The 14,526-nt window shown below is 38.4% G+C and overlaps 1 protein-coding gene across 1 annotated transcript in view; it reads right to left on the bottom strand.

Annotated features, from left to right (window-relative positions):
• Window positions 1-11,133: 11,133 nt before the first annotated feature.
• HCFC2 (host cell factor C2) overlaps window positions 11,134-14,526 on the bottom strand; it is an 886,151-nt gene continuing 882,758 nt past the window's right edge. Inside the window, exon 21 of the mRNA XM_044087200.1 lies at window positions 11,134-11,524. The gene's annotated coding sequence lies outside the window, so the exon portion shown is untranslated. The remainder of the gene's footprint in view (window positions 11,525-14,526) is intronic.

Here is a 14,526-nt window from a genome sequence, read left to right on the forward strand (position 1 = left end):
CTCTGCTCGACTTACAAAGCCATGTCTTACCCAGCTCTGTTAGAAATGCTACATCTAAAGAAATCCCAACCCCTCCACACCAGCTCCACAGACCTCAAACTCATTAACCACAATCAAGAGAACAAGCTGGAGGGACAGGTTCATAACCCAGAGACTGCCTATGCTATGGAATAGGCTTCCCATACATGTCAAACAGAGCCCCTCACTGGCCATCTTCAAGAGGAATCTTGATGAATGGATGGGAAATAGAAAATTCACCCTGGGGATCACTCCAATGGCTCTAGTTGACAAAGACACTGGGAACTAAGGTCGGGTGGCACAATGCCAGAGTAATCCTATGGGCTAGGCTTGTAAAGGCTCCAGGGTCTTTAGCCTAGTATACACCTATAAACCTATATATACTCATCAATCCTAGATAGGGAAGGCAATCTCTAACCTGCAGACCAAATAAATTCTTGGCATCTTCCCATTCTATCCCCCCTCTCTATTTATTTGCTCCTAATACCTTGGTTCTTTTGCCAGTTTTCTCCAATAAATTCCAGCCCCCTCTTGCCTATTGTCTATATCAATAAGTGCAGTCATCCCTATCGGCAGAATCTCCTTTCTGCATTCCAAAGTTGGCTTAATTTTTAAGATACTTTCTGCTACTTTATGAATATAATATTGTCTAATCATTGCTATTCTCCTTAAAGGCCTACATGCAAGATCCCAGTCTTTCCTTGTTTTTTGAGCATCCCCGTTTCATCATTATCCCTTTCCACTTTGAATTATAGTTTTCTGCTTGTGCTATGTATAGGAGCCTTAACTGTGTAGCTCTCAAATGCCCCTTCAATTCGGGTAATCCCAATCTGCCCTGTTCTACTGGAAGAATCACCTTATCCCACTTGACTCTTGCCATCTTCCCCGCCCAGATAAAGTCCTTCAACTCTATTAATTGCTATCCACAACTTCCCCTCTGGTTGATAAAATATGCCTGACCTGTGTATAAGAGTAAAGGGACTACAAACACATTTTAATTGCTTCCATCTTACTATCTAGATCAACATAACAAAGCTTCCAAGTTCTCATTTTTTTATCTTTTTAGTCTCTTCCCACATATCCTTAGCTGTCACACCAGAATCATTTTTAATCTATACCCCTAAATATTTCATTTTATCATGTCCCCATAGATATGGATATTGCTGAACCAATTAATGTGTGGATACATAACTTACTGCTATTGCCTTGCTTTTAGCTTTATTAATTTTGTAACACAAAAAGATTTGAAACTGTTTCAAAATGTTCCACAATATTCTAATGTCTCTTTCTGGTATTGTCAGATATAAGATATCTGCAAACAGAGCCAGCTTTTCTCGACTCCCATACCAATTATATCCTTGAATTTCTGAGCCCCTTATTTTCTTTACCAATGGTTCTAAATATAATGCAAATAAAGGAAAAAGAGGACACCCCTGCCTGGTTCCTCTGCTCAAACAGAAATTATCAGAGAGGACCCCACCCACTTTAATTTTCGACTCTGATCCCTCATATATCCTCCTAATCAACCTAATATTATTTTTTTTCAGGAAATGAAAATGCTTCCATTGCCTTGCTGATAAAGTCTCAGCTTACTGTCGAATGCTTTCTCTGCATCAAGACCCACTAACAACAATGGTATTTTCTTACATTTTGCTTCCCTTTGGATCATCAATGTTCTGTTAATGTTGTCAAATGTTTGCCCCCCCCCACCAGAAAATCACAATGATCCATATCTATCAATGTTGGCATTATTTTTGCCATCCTTTTAGCCATTACAGACATGAAAACTTTATAATCATGGTTTAGTACTGAAATGGGCCTATATGAAGCTGGACCTGATGGATCGTTACCCTCTTTAGGGTATTACAGCTGCCACTGCTTTCTTCCAGGACATTTTTACTTCTCCTCCTCTTTAAATATAGTTAAACAAAACCTTCAAGATCTTTATCAATTTTTCCCTCCTAGCTTCCAAACCTCCACATGAATATGATTGATTCCTGAGGACTTTCCTGTAGATTGGCTGTACATCACAATTTGTATCTCATCTCCTCCTATCCTGTTAGTAATGGAGCCTCATCTACCACTAACCTTGGCATATGTAATTCTTCCATAAATATTTCCATTTGTATCGTTTCTTGACTTCCATATTTCTCTGCTTTTCCGAAATATTTTCAATACCTCTACAGGATCTCATTATCTTCCTTGTTTACAGGCTCTCTAAGCTTGGCAACAGCCCTTTCTACTTTCTGTTATCTCAGTTGTGCTAAAAGTTTTTGTGCTCTAGTATTATCAAAAAAATCCAGTTGCTTAACAATCTTTCTAAACTCATGCATGTTATCGAAGTAATCCTTTATTTTCTGCATAGCATTCTGCAGTCGATCCTCCTTCTCTATGAGAGTCTCCCTATTCTGCAATACTTTGTCAGTCCTCTAAATAATTCTTACTTCTTAACTATAGTTCCCTTTCTTTTATTTCCACCCTATTTTTAAATACCATCTTAACTTTATCCCACTCGCTAGCTATATTTTCAGAAGAAAATTCTATCCTCTCAAATAGCTCCTGAATAATCTCCACTACTCATTCCTTAAATTTCTCTCTCTTCAACAGATAGGTGGGAAAGCACCAATGTCTCATTTTTTTTGTTTCATTACCCTGTGTTTTTATGTTCGTTATTTTGGCATATGATGTGAAAATGTTAACAAGACCTTCAATTAAATGTACATGTTCCTGTGAAATGTAAATTCAGTCTAACCTAGCCCTGTTTTTATATCTTTGGGAATATGTAAATTCACTCAAATCCTATTACTGAATTCACATCTTCCATGCCAAATATTTTCATAAATGTCTTCAAAAATCTACACTCCTCTGTTATACTTTCCTTTCTGGGCCCCCAGACACATCTTCACTGCTGCACATCAAATTCCAGTCCCCACCTATACATAATATTCCTTGCTAAAAACTGATTCTTTCTCCCAAAATTTTCTTAAGCGCCATCATACCAGTTTTAGGTAGAATATAAATACATGCCAATATAATCCTCCTCTTCCATGACCAGTAGCCCTTTAGCATTACAAATCTGCCATTATTGCCTTTTTTATCTTAGTCTATCATTGTTTGAGCTCCTCTCACAATAAGTACTCCCTTTTTCCTCTGTCCCAGGTATTTCACTGAATAACCATCCTGAAAACCTTTTTTTATCAAATTACGTTCAGTTCTTTCCAAGTACATCTCCTGTAACATAGCTATTTGCTCTCTACATTTTTAATACAGCTCACTAAGCTTTCTTTTTTATATTTATCTGAGATCATTGACATTTAAAGACATTACAGAAATCATCACTGTATCAAAAAGTTATTATTCCCACCTTTAATGTATAGCACTTTTTTTATTAAATGTCTAGTTCCTTCTTTTATGTTATATGCAAACACCAATTGGCCTTTTGAACTTATATAGTGTTTTTTGTCATATCCTTTTAAGCCTATGTCACATCTTACAAAGTTTTTTTGATTTATTGAAAGCCCTCAAAAAATACCCCCCTAAAACCTATTAACTTAATACTAACACACACAACTATGTACATCTTCAAACATTGAAGTTTTAACCTTGTAATAGGAAAAAATGTCCCAAACTGACTGACTGCCACACTCACAAGCTTGAGTTAATCTAAAATAAAGGTTATCCACACTAAGATGAATGGTGCAGCCTGTGCATCTACTTAGTGCTAATTGGTTTTGTCATATCTTTATAGCTCTCCCAGCTGGGAAAACTCCTAAAGGCTTTCAGAGAACATTTCCTAGCCAGTTTCACTCCACAACAGCCAATCACTGTCCACAAGACTGTAACCAATTTCATTATCAGACTGTCTCCATGGCGACATGAGAACCAGACAGCCAATTTCTCATGATCAAATTGTCTCCATGGAGACATAATAACTTGACAGTCAATTTTTATCAGATTGTTTCCATGGAGACAGGAGGACCAGATAGAGAATTGCTACTAAGCATGCACACTATTTAAATACATCAAACTTGGCACAAGAAATCTGGACAAACACAAAAATAATGGGGGGGGGGGGCATAGGCCCAAAAATAGGGACAGATTTTAAATATCAATCCTACAAACAGAAAATTGTAAGAATAATAGGTTTTGCATTTGCATGCATTTTTGAATGATTTGAAGTCTGAAACACAGATGTTTCATTATTTAGTGACTTCACTACTGAATGATTTTCCATAAAACACAGATTTTATGAGGAATGGACTGAAAATATGAGGCAAAAATCTGGATATTCTGTGGAAATCTGGACAGTTAAGAGGTATGCTTATAGTTAACTTTCTTCCCTCTTTTCCCCTCCCCAAAGCATTCTTCTGAGTATTAATGACATGAAGTAGGGCATATGTTTTAGAGTACCCTACAAGTCCAACAAATTCTGAAAGTCCAGTATTTCCAGATTTCGTGTCATATTTCACAAATATAATTACTGCACTTTAATACCACATTAAGTTACTGGTTTTATTACTGTTCATCTCCATCTCCCAAATCCTGTCCCTGCATCATTTCCAACGCGTTTCCTTCCTTCTCTCCAACATTTTCCTTTAAAACACTGGAAAAGGTTTCACAGGTACAGTCTCTCTGTGGTCTTTATTACCAGAATAACCAGCAACAGAATCTCCTTCTGTTTCACAGCTCGCTTTTTGTTGGACAAACTTTTGTATTTCCTTCTTAGCATGTACTTCAAAAATAATTTTGTTGTGCCAGGGAAGAATACTTTGAAGACAGCAAGGTACAGCAGTTTGAATCTCACACCTGTGTCTCAACATTCTCTTAAGTTTACTCAATTAAACCCAGCTTTCAGGAATGTTTGTATTTTTAGGAATAATTTTAAGGGGCAGATGAGATTGTGTATATATGTAGTTACTTGAGCAAATGAAGTTAACAGGCTAATGACTGAGGTGAAAATGAACCTTGAACAAAGCCACAGAATAGTCTAGAGCTAGATCTGCAGAACTGGATTATAAATATTTTCCAGAATCTCCATAGCTAGTGGTGGAAGACATCAAAAACCAAATCTGCTGCATCTGGAAACATGCCCTTACATTTTGGTGTGGTGCAGCTGAACTGAAAGTGACATACTGGGTTCCAGTGGATGCAGAAAGAAGACCACCTGAGCAGAATTCTGGTTCTGAGTCTACAAAGGCAGCACTCTCAGGAAAAAGGTTTAGGGGAGGGGGACTCCTTTTGAATGAAGCCACATCAGAAATATACCCGATACACATTGGGGCAGAAGAAATTAAGAAAACATTCTTAGATATCTTAAAACGACAATCAATCACATTAGATTTCTTAGGAGGAGGAACATCCTTGACAGCAGAGATTTTTCTCTTGGGAGATGAAACATCTGAGGTGCAAGGTGAAGATTAGACCTCAAAACTGTGTAACCTTAAAAGTTCTCAAACTGTAGACTCTTTTAAGCACTCCTTAATGGCACAAACTAAACAGTCCTTTAAAAAGCCTCTCTCAGACATTTGAGACACACTGACTGCTTATTCTGTAGAGGTCTCTTCACTTTACAGAGGCACTTTCTAAAGGATTGAGACTCAACTTTTACCCATGGTCATATAAAACTCTTAATAGAAATAAATACATAAAAGTACTATAACAATGCCATAAAGTAAAAAGTGCACAAGAAAACTGCCAGATGACAGCTAAGTACACAAAATGATGAGGAAGCAAGAGGGGAGAGGGGAGCTGTCAACGGGCTTTGACAAGGAAATCTTCTATTAAACATATCACAACTGAAAGGAAGAAAAACAAGGAAGGGATCTGACCACTAAAAAGCTCAAAATGGAATGACCTTACCACACAGAAAAACTTGCATCAACAAAGTAACTTGAGGGCATTTTGATGAGTGATTTGATTTTAATGCAAAACTGAACAAATCTGGAAAGGAGGCCTCTTGCACCAAATATTATAGGTTCATAGGTTAGTACTAGGCTAACTGCCTTTGTGAGCCATTGTAAGCCTAGACAGTTATTCCTTGTGAGACTCAAACCCTGCACTTTGTATTTGTAAGGCAAACACCTTAACCATTAGGCCACCCTCCCAATTATGGATAATTGAGTGGGACTATGGTTATTTGGGAAAGTTTTATTGGCCATACAGAGTATCTGCCAATCCTAGTCCTAGAGGTGATGGAGAAGAAACTCTAAATGTCAAACGGAGTATTCTGCATAGATGAATGGGCAGTGATCACATTTATTTGATGTAATGAGGAAATGTGAGAAGAAAACTTTAAAATATTGTTTGGGACTATCCCACAATCTTGGAAGTATTCTTTCCTAACAGTATGATCTGCTTTTTAAATACATTACTGGCCATAAAAGATTTGTGTACTGTGCTCTATCTCTTGTGAGCACTGAATATTCATGAAGGTGGTCCTGAGTGAGGAACATCAAGGAGGATTTTAAACTGACTTACTGAGAGATGAGAACTCTCCTGTAGTGTTACATGGACAGCTTGGACAGGTTTCTAGATGTGATTCAAACAGCTGATATGTTTTTTGTTTTTTTACAATGCTTTAAGAGAGTTCTAATATATTTCACCATTAAAAATGGTAATTCATTCTGAAGCTAAAATGTATTATTGATTTGTCTGTCTTTGTATACTGGGAAAGTCCAACTGGGTAATACCCATTTTCAGCAGAAGCCTGGGTAGAAAAGCTCCATTTGTTTACATTGCATTATACTTGGTTCTAGTTAAACACAGTAGTTGCATTTCTATTTACATTTATACACATACAGTAGTTATATTTACACATTCCAAGATTTTACTGAGGTAAATGTTAAACAGAAAGCTCAAGTGCAACTTAGTGAATTGTACAGGCAGCAATTATGTATAATAAGTGTTTTTAAATACTAATAAAAACCAACAAAAACAGTCCAGGCGGCATCAGGAAAATGGTTGTAAAACAGTTGGATTAATAGGACTGTTTTACAACCATTTTCCTGTTGCCACCTGGACCGTTTTTGTTGATTTTTATAAAAATTGTTTTGTCATTTCAGTGAGAGGTTGAGAGCATTATGTTTAAGGAGAGTATTTCGAAAATACTGTACAGTGAGCACAAAGTCTTAACCTAGTGATAAGCATGTGCAGGACCACAATTGGTTACGATGTTTAATCAGTGGTTTACAACTACTGAGTTTGCCAGAGAGTTTTAATTGTGTGGGGATACTATTCCAGAGTTTAGCAACATATTGGGAGTACAAGTCTCCTTCAATATTTGACTTATTTGTGAGTACTAAGAATTTGTTACTTGAACGAAGGTCCCTTGCTGGACAGCACAGCAGTAACATGTTTTCAGTGCAAGGCATTTTTCTGAATGATAAATGAGCTTGTGTGCTGTAGTTGGCTCTGAATATGTTAGGTAGTTGTGCAATTCAAGCCAATTTAATTGCTTTAAACTACGACAATGGCAGGTCCAATGAGGGAGACTGTTGTCAAATTTAGCTATTTTATTGTATGCAGCAGGAGGTGAGTTTTTTTTTTTTTTTTGAGTATTGTTTATGTTTGTTAGGATAGGTGCAGAGAATAAGGGTAATGTGCAGAGTTGCAGTAACTACAGAGGGATAAAATTGATCTGTCACAGCTTGAAGTTATGGGAAAGAGTAGTGGAAGCTAGGTTAAGAAGGTAGGTGATGATTAGTGATCAGCAGTATGGTTTCATGCCAGGAAAGAGCACTACAGATGCAATATTTGCTCTGAGAGTGTTGTTGGAGAAATACAGAGAAGGTCAGAAGGAGTTGCATTGTGTCTTTGTGGACTTGGAGAAAGCACATGACAGGGTGCCTAGAGAGGAGTTGTGGTATTGTAAGAGGAAGTCAGGAGTGGCAGAGAAGTATGTAAGTGTGGTACAGGATATGTACGAGGGTAGTGTGACATTGGTGAGGACTGTGGTGGGAGTGACAGATACGTTTAAGGTGGAGATGGGATTACATAAAGGATCAGCTCTGAGCCCTTTCTTATTTGCAGTGGTGATGGACAGGTTGACAGGTGAGATCAGACAGGAGGCCCCGTGGACTATGATGTTTGCAGATGACATTGTGATATATAGTGAGAGTAGGGACCAGGTTGAGGAGACCCTGGAGAGGTGGAGATATGCTTTAGAGAGGAGAGGAATGAAGGTCAGCAGGGCTACAACAGAATATGTCTGTGTAAATGTGAGGGAGGGTAGAGGAATGGTGAGGATGCAGGGAGTAGAGTTGGTAAAAGTGGATGAGTTTAAGTACTTGGGATCAACAGTTCAGAGTAATGGTGAGTGTGGAAGAGAGGTGAAGAAGAGTACAGGCAGGGTGGAATGGGTGGAGAAGAGTGTCAGGAGTGATTTGTGACAGATGGGTACCAGTAAGAGTGAAAGGGAAGGTCTAACAAGAGGGTAGTGAGACCAGCTATGTTATATGGGTTGGAGACAGTGGCACTGACGAAAAGGCAGAAGTCAGAGCTGGAAGTGGCAGAGTTAAAGATGTTAAGATTTGCACTGGGTGTGAATAGGATGGACAGAATTAGGAATCAGTATATTAGAGGGTCAGCTCAGGTTGGACAGTTTAGAGACAAAGCAAGAGAGGCAAGATTGCGTTGGTTTGGAGATGTGCTGAGGAGAGATGCTGGGTATATTGGGAAAAGGATGCTAAGGATGGAGCTGCCAGGTAAGAGGAAAAGAGGAAGGCCTAAGATAAGGTTTATGGACGTGGTGAGAGAGGACATGTAGGCGGTTGGTGTGAAAGAGCATGATGCAGAGGACAGGAAGAAATGGAAACAGATGATGCGTTGTGGCGACCCCTAACGGGAACAGCCGAAAGAAGATGAGGAAGATAGGTGCAGTGTATAAGACAGCTGGCAGCAAGAAGGTGGTGGCTAGAGTTTTTCTTGTAGTATCTAAGGAATCTGTTGATCCTATAAAAGGATACAGTTTGCAATGTAGATGGATGCTGCTTTTAGGAATGTGTGTATTTATCACTGAAATGTCTTACATTAAGATTTTTAATACATCTTTAATCTGAAACAAGGTGTGGCTGGGGAGGGTCTGTGTCTTGACTAATAATTAAACTTTTGTTTGAGGACATGAGAGTGGAGAAGGACTGTCATGACATGATCTAAGTTCATCTAATCTGATATGGCATTTTTTTCATATGTCTCACAAAATTGTGAATTTCTTTTTTGAATTGAGGGGCCTCTAGTGAAGTTTAGTTCTTACTTAATTTGAAAATGTTATGCAAATGAAGTTAATTTTGATGACATATGTTTCTGCACATTCTGGGCAAAAGACTTGCTCACTCACGGTGATTTATAATACAGTGAGGGGAAGAAGGCCAGGGTGTGTGGAAATGCATCAGTGGAATGATTTTTGAGATAAATGTACTGTGTAACAATGGTTCTGACTTTGGATATCACTGGATCAGGTTTCAGATTTGGGTGCGGTCTACTTCTGTATACAACCAGGCTGTTATTGAGATAAAGATGTATAACAAGTCACAGCCTTTGGTTGGTGACCCTGGGGGAGTTCCCCCCTTTTTATCCAGGGTCTACAGAATTTTGAGGTTACTCCAGTTGCCTCTGCTGATCTAATGCTTCCTGTAGCCTCTTTGGGGAAGGCTCCTTGGACACTGAGGAAGAAGATACTCTTCAGGCTTGCCTTGAAGGTTGGACAATGTGGGGGATCTAACAGATGGCTTGAAAGACCACACATTCAGTCTCACAAACTTGGTAATTGCCTGTACCAGTTGCCCTTACACCAGCACCAATTGCACTGGTACAGTGCTAGCCAATAAAAATTCTCCTTGCCAAGTGCACCCCTGCTGAATTACATTAAAAAAAATGAGTCTGCCACAGTTTGGTACCATACAGGAAGACAAAGCCTCTGGGATATGGAGACGTTACAAGGGTGGGAGAGGAGGGGTGAGAACAGGCAAATAAGCCATGATGACTGGGAAGACTTTGATTTTTAGAGGACTTTTCTTTCCTTTCGGGCCCTCCCTGACATTGCTTTTTACACTATTGTTTAACAGTTCATTGGTGTGTAAATTGCTTATTGAAAAAGGAAGGTGTGGAGGAAGGGAAATTTTTATCTACTTTAAAAACGGAAGTTTGAAATATCTGTCACCCCTTGAATCAACGTTCCTCTTTCATCACACGTCTTGAGTACTTCAGTTACAGAAATGCCCAACAGAACGCCCTTATCTGCCTTATCTGGGGGGGGGGGGGGTAAAAGTTCACTTTTAACTTCTTCAGGAAGGCTGTTTTTGAATGAAGCCATGCCAATCTTCTCATTACTGACCTATAAGCAGCAGCTCTGGAGTAAGAATCAGCAACAATATTAGCACACTAAACATGCTTAGCATCATGAAAAGCAGATGCTAGTCAGGCACTCAAGATTTTTTTGCTGACTCAGAAGGATGAAGATTAACAGTTAACGGTTGCATTTTCTCAAAGGATAAAAGCAAATACTTTAACATACGAGACTGATAGTTTAAAATACTGAATTTTAAAGTAGCAGAAGAATAGACTTCTTTCCCCAACCTGTCAAAATCTTTTCAACATTGTCAGAGAGAATGGGGTTAGCAGCAGGAGAATGTTTAGTAGAAGCAGTTTTAGATCTAGCTGGATCTGTTCTAGGGTTGGAAAACAAATATTTGGGTACCCTGTATAACCTATCAAACTTCCTGGGGGCAGGAGGGTGATTATTAAGCAAACTGTTAGCAGTGAGATCATTTTTCCAAAGCAGGAGGAAGAGAGAGAGATTTAAGAATATCCAATTCTAACATCATAATACATCATCTGGGCAACAGGGCTTTCATTTTGTTAGTGCTGTTTATATATGTAATCCACCTACCACATATGCATTAGCACTCTCAATACCATGATTAAAACCTTTGCAAGGAAACAACTACACCAGTGAAGCTCAAATAACAAGTAAACCAATTGCTATGATTTACACTGACCACTCGCAAATTAAGATCGGATTTAGACAGACAATCTAGACTGATGCATGCAGGGAGAGAAACAAACAAAATTAATCCAATTTCACAATGCTACTAGCATGAAAAAAACCCCACCACAACCTGGGAATAAAAAACTGCAGAGAGAGACTAAATGTCACCCTGCTGTGCTCACTTTATTACACTGACTTTAAAACGGGACAACTGTTCTCATTGACATAACATGTAAATTAAAATACAAAAATATAAAACGTTTTTCATAGGACTACTTACAAAAATAGGTTAGTTAGTTAAATATAAAGAATTTTTAAGACAACAGTCATAGACAAAGTGACCATTTCAAAGTTACTATTGTACAACCAATGCCATTCTTATTAAAATTAGATATGAACACATGAACATAAACAATCTCAATATTTACAAAATACTACAGAAAAATAAGATGTGCTGTGGCGCTTCTCGTTTTGAACTGTTCAGCTTTGCTGCTGCAGCTGGACAACGGAATCAATTCAAATCTGGAAACAAGATAAACAGAAATATTAATTAAAACAAACCAATGGAGCATTTAGTGTAATCCACCGCAGACTTGACATTCACCAATGCCTCATCAAGGCCAACTTCTTTAGGAATGATTTTTTTAACAAAGTTTTCTTTCTTATTTTAGATTCCTGCATATTAAGGGTTGTAGTTGCAAAATGGTTGAAATTCTCATGAATTTTTTAGAAAATCACACTGTAAAAGCTACCTATAAAATATCCGTACACTGGCTAGATCTGCAGCCCAGAGGAACAAAACCCTGGCTGAGTCCAGAACTCAAAACACACAGCTACATCAGGCCTTCTTGGAGTTAAGAAAGGAAGCAGCAAGGCAAGCAGCACATATCGCTAAAGCTTCATTCTTCAGAAAAAGGCAAGAAGCATTGACCAAACACCCACAACCATTTTGGTCTGAATTAAAACATCAAATGGTGACACACAACCTACAAACAATTATCCTAAAATAGGCACTCAAAACTCTGAAGACCCCTACAGGAATTTCCTAATTGAAACGATCCAGGACAACACAAAGCATTTCATTATCCTTGTAACATCTCTACAAATAATTAACAATACCCAAACTTCACAACCACAATCATCTCAACTATGCACACCAGCAATTTATGCACCCTATTTCTAACTGAAAGACAGATACAAAATAAATCAAGAAGGTTCTCCTTAAGCTAGATGATAAATGTGAAGCATCTTTTTTAAAACTTCACCCCACATTATCAGTCTATTCCCTGTGCACTGCAAGACCACTTACCTACATATACAATCGTTGTCTCACCTCTGGCATATTCCTCAAATAATTTAAGCATGTGGTAATAATGACACACACTCTTAAGAAACATCATCCTACAGATACGATTTCAGACCTATTTGTAGCATGTACTCGCTGACTAAAATCTTTGAAAAAAGTTATACAAACTCGACTTTTTGACCACATAAACAAATACAGCCTGCTGTATTATGCTCAACAAAGTTCTTCACTCCTCCTTTAGCTGCCATACTTACTGCCACAAATACCATTTTTAACAACATAAACATGTCTTTACTTAAGAGGTCCTTGTTCACTGACATGACCAGAGTCTTAGACTATCACTTGTGATCTACTGTTCCATAAACTAAGCAGGCTCAACTTTTGGTCACTCCACACAGCAGTGGTTCAAAGACCCATCTATAAAATAGGTCCTTTCAGGTACAACCATGGTATTTTAAATATAGGTGTCCTCTGGTCCATTGCTTTTCTTACTATGTCTAAATGAAGTTAACTTTGACCCCTCAAACTTTAACATAATTATGTATGCTGACAATATTCTCCTTCTTTGAAACTAGTAAGAACCTAAACTAACTACAACCAAAATTACAAGATAGTTCACAGCCTTTAACACTTGGGCACATAACAATAGACTGTTCATCAACACATTGAAGTTGAGCACAAGACTTTTGGATCACCACAAAGACTACCCCAAATCCTCAATATTAACATTACAGACCTAAATGGCCGTGCCTTATCAGTCGTCCAAGAAAACCTAGATTGAATGATAAACATTCCTTAAACTTCAATAAGCACATTAACATCACCATTAAAAAAATCTCTTCAGCAATAGAATCAATGCTGCAAAATCTCATTTTCTTTCTCCCGCAGCTTGTTATTCTCTAGCAAAAAATATACTAATCCACAAATCTGAATAAAGACTGCCAATTAATCACCCTGCATTACAGTATGAACACAAAATATTTAGTTGGCTATCAATAAAATCTGCAAATTCGTATTTCTAGCTGATCAAACAACTCACCACTGCCACCTTCTTGAACAATGCAGTTGGTTACCTTCCAACCCTCCGCAACATTTTACTAGCCTCTCAAGTCTTTAAAAAATCTTGAAATTAGACCACTGCCCCTCCACTAAGAAAATCACAACAAATTAGGCAAGCAGACCTACTCACTAAAACAAACAAAAAAAAAAAAAAAACAGAAGAGACCCCATCTCTTCTAAAGCCTAGATTCAAAACAACTGTGGATGCTTTCTCTAAACTCTCACCTTCTATTTGGAATAAAACACAGTCTGATATTAGGCAAAAATCACCTTATGAACTCACTTTTGAATTTGTCTAGAGACTATAATGAAAGATTCGTACTGCACTTACTTTACAGACAATGGCGAATAGATGCACCTGTGAGGCTGCCAGCCCAGCTATCTGGAATTTTGTAAATAATCATATGTCATTTGTGAATATTAATATGATTTATACGCTTGTTTACAAATGCAATATGTTATCCGAATATTAAACTACTGGTGCAGAAGTGTGTGTTGAACTGTATGCTATGTACTGAGCTTCAAGAATGTAACCACAGTGTATCCCACTGGAAAAGAACAGAATGTATATAAATATATTAATAGCAGAAGTTGGAACATACACAGTTAACTTGCAAAACCACAGGAAAATAAGCTAAAAGTGTTTTACGATGTGCTATAAAAAAGTTAGTTTCAGTGCAGCAAGCAGACAATGTCTAAAGCTAGAGGTTTTCCTATTGTCTGGAAACAGAAATTACTAGGTTTCAAATGTAAAAGTGTTAGGGCAGCCGCGGTGGTGCAGCTGTTAGCATTGCCGCCTCACAGCAAGAGGTTCTCCGGTTCGATTCTCGGCTGGGGTGCCTTCTGTGTGGAGTCTGCATGTCCTCCCTGTGGTCGTGTGGGTTTCCTCCGGGTGCTCCAGTTTCCTCCCACATCCCAAAGACATGCTGTAGGTGGATTGAACACTCTAAATTGGCCCTAGGTGTGAGTGAGTGTGTGTGTGTGTGTGTGTGTGTGTGTGTGTGTGTGTGTGTGTGTGTGTGTGTGTGTGTGTGTGTGCCTTCTGTGGAAGGTTGGGCACCGGGCTGGGAACTCGACACCGTAAAACTCCACTGCCAATCATGACGGACAGTTGATCCGCTGTGGCGACCCCTAACTGGGAAAAAGCCGAAAGAAGAAG

This window comes from Protopterus annectens, chromosome 11.part0 (assembly GCF_019279795.1).
Source record: "Protopterus annectens isolate FY-2018-M chromosome 11.part0, PAN1.0, whole genome shotgun sequence".
NCBI classification, from domain to species: Eukaryota; Metazoa; Chordata; order Ceratodontiformes; family Protopteridae; genus Protopterus; species Protopterus annectens.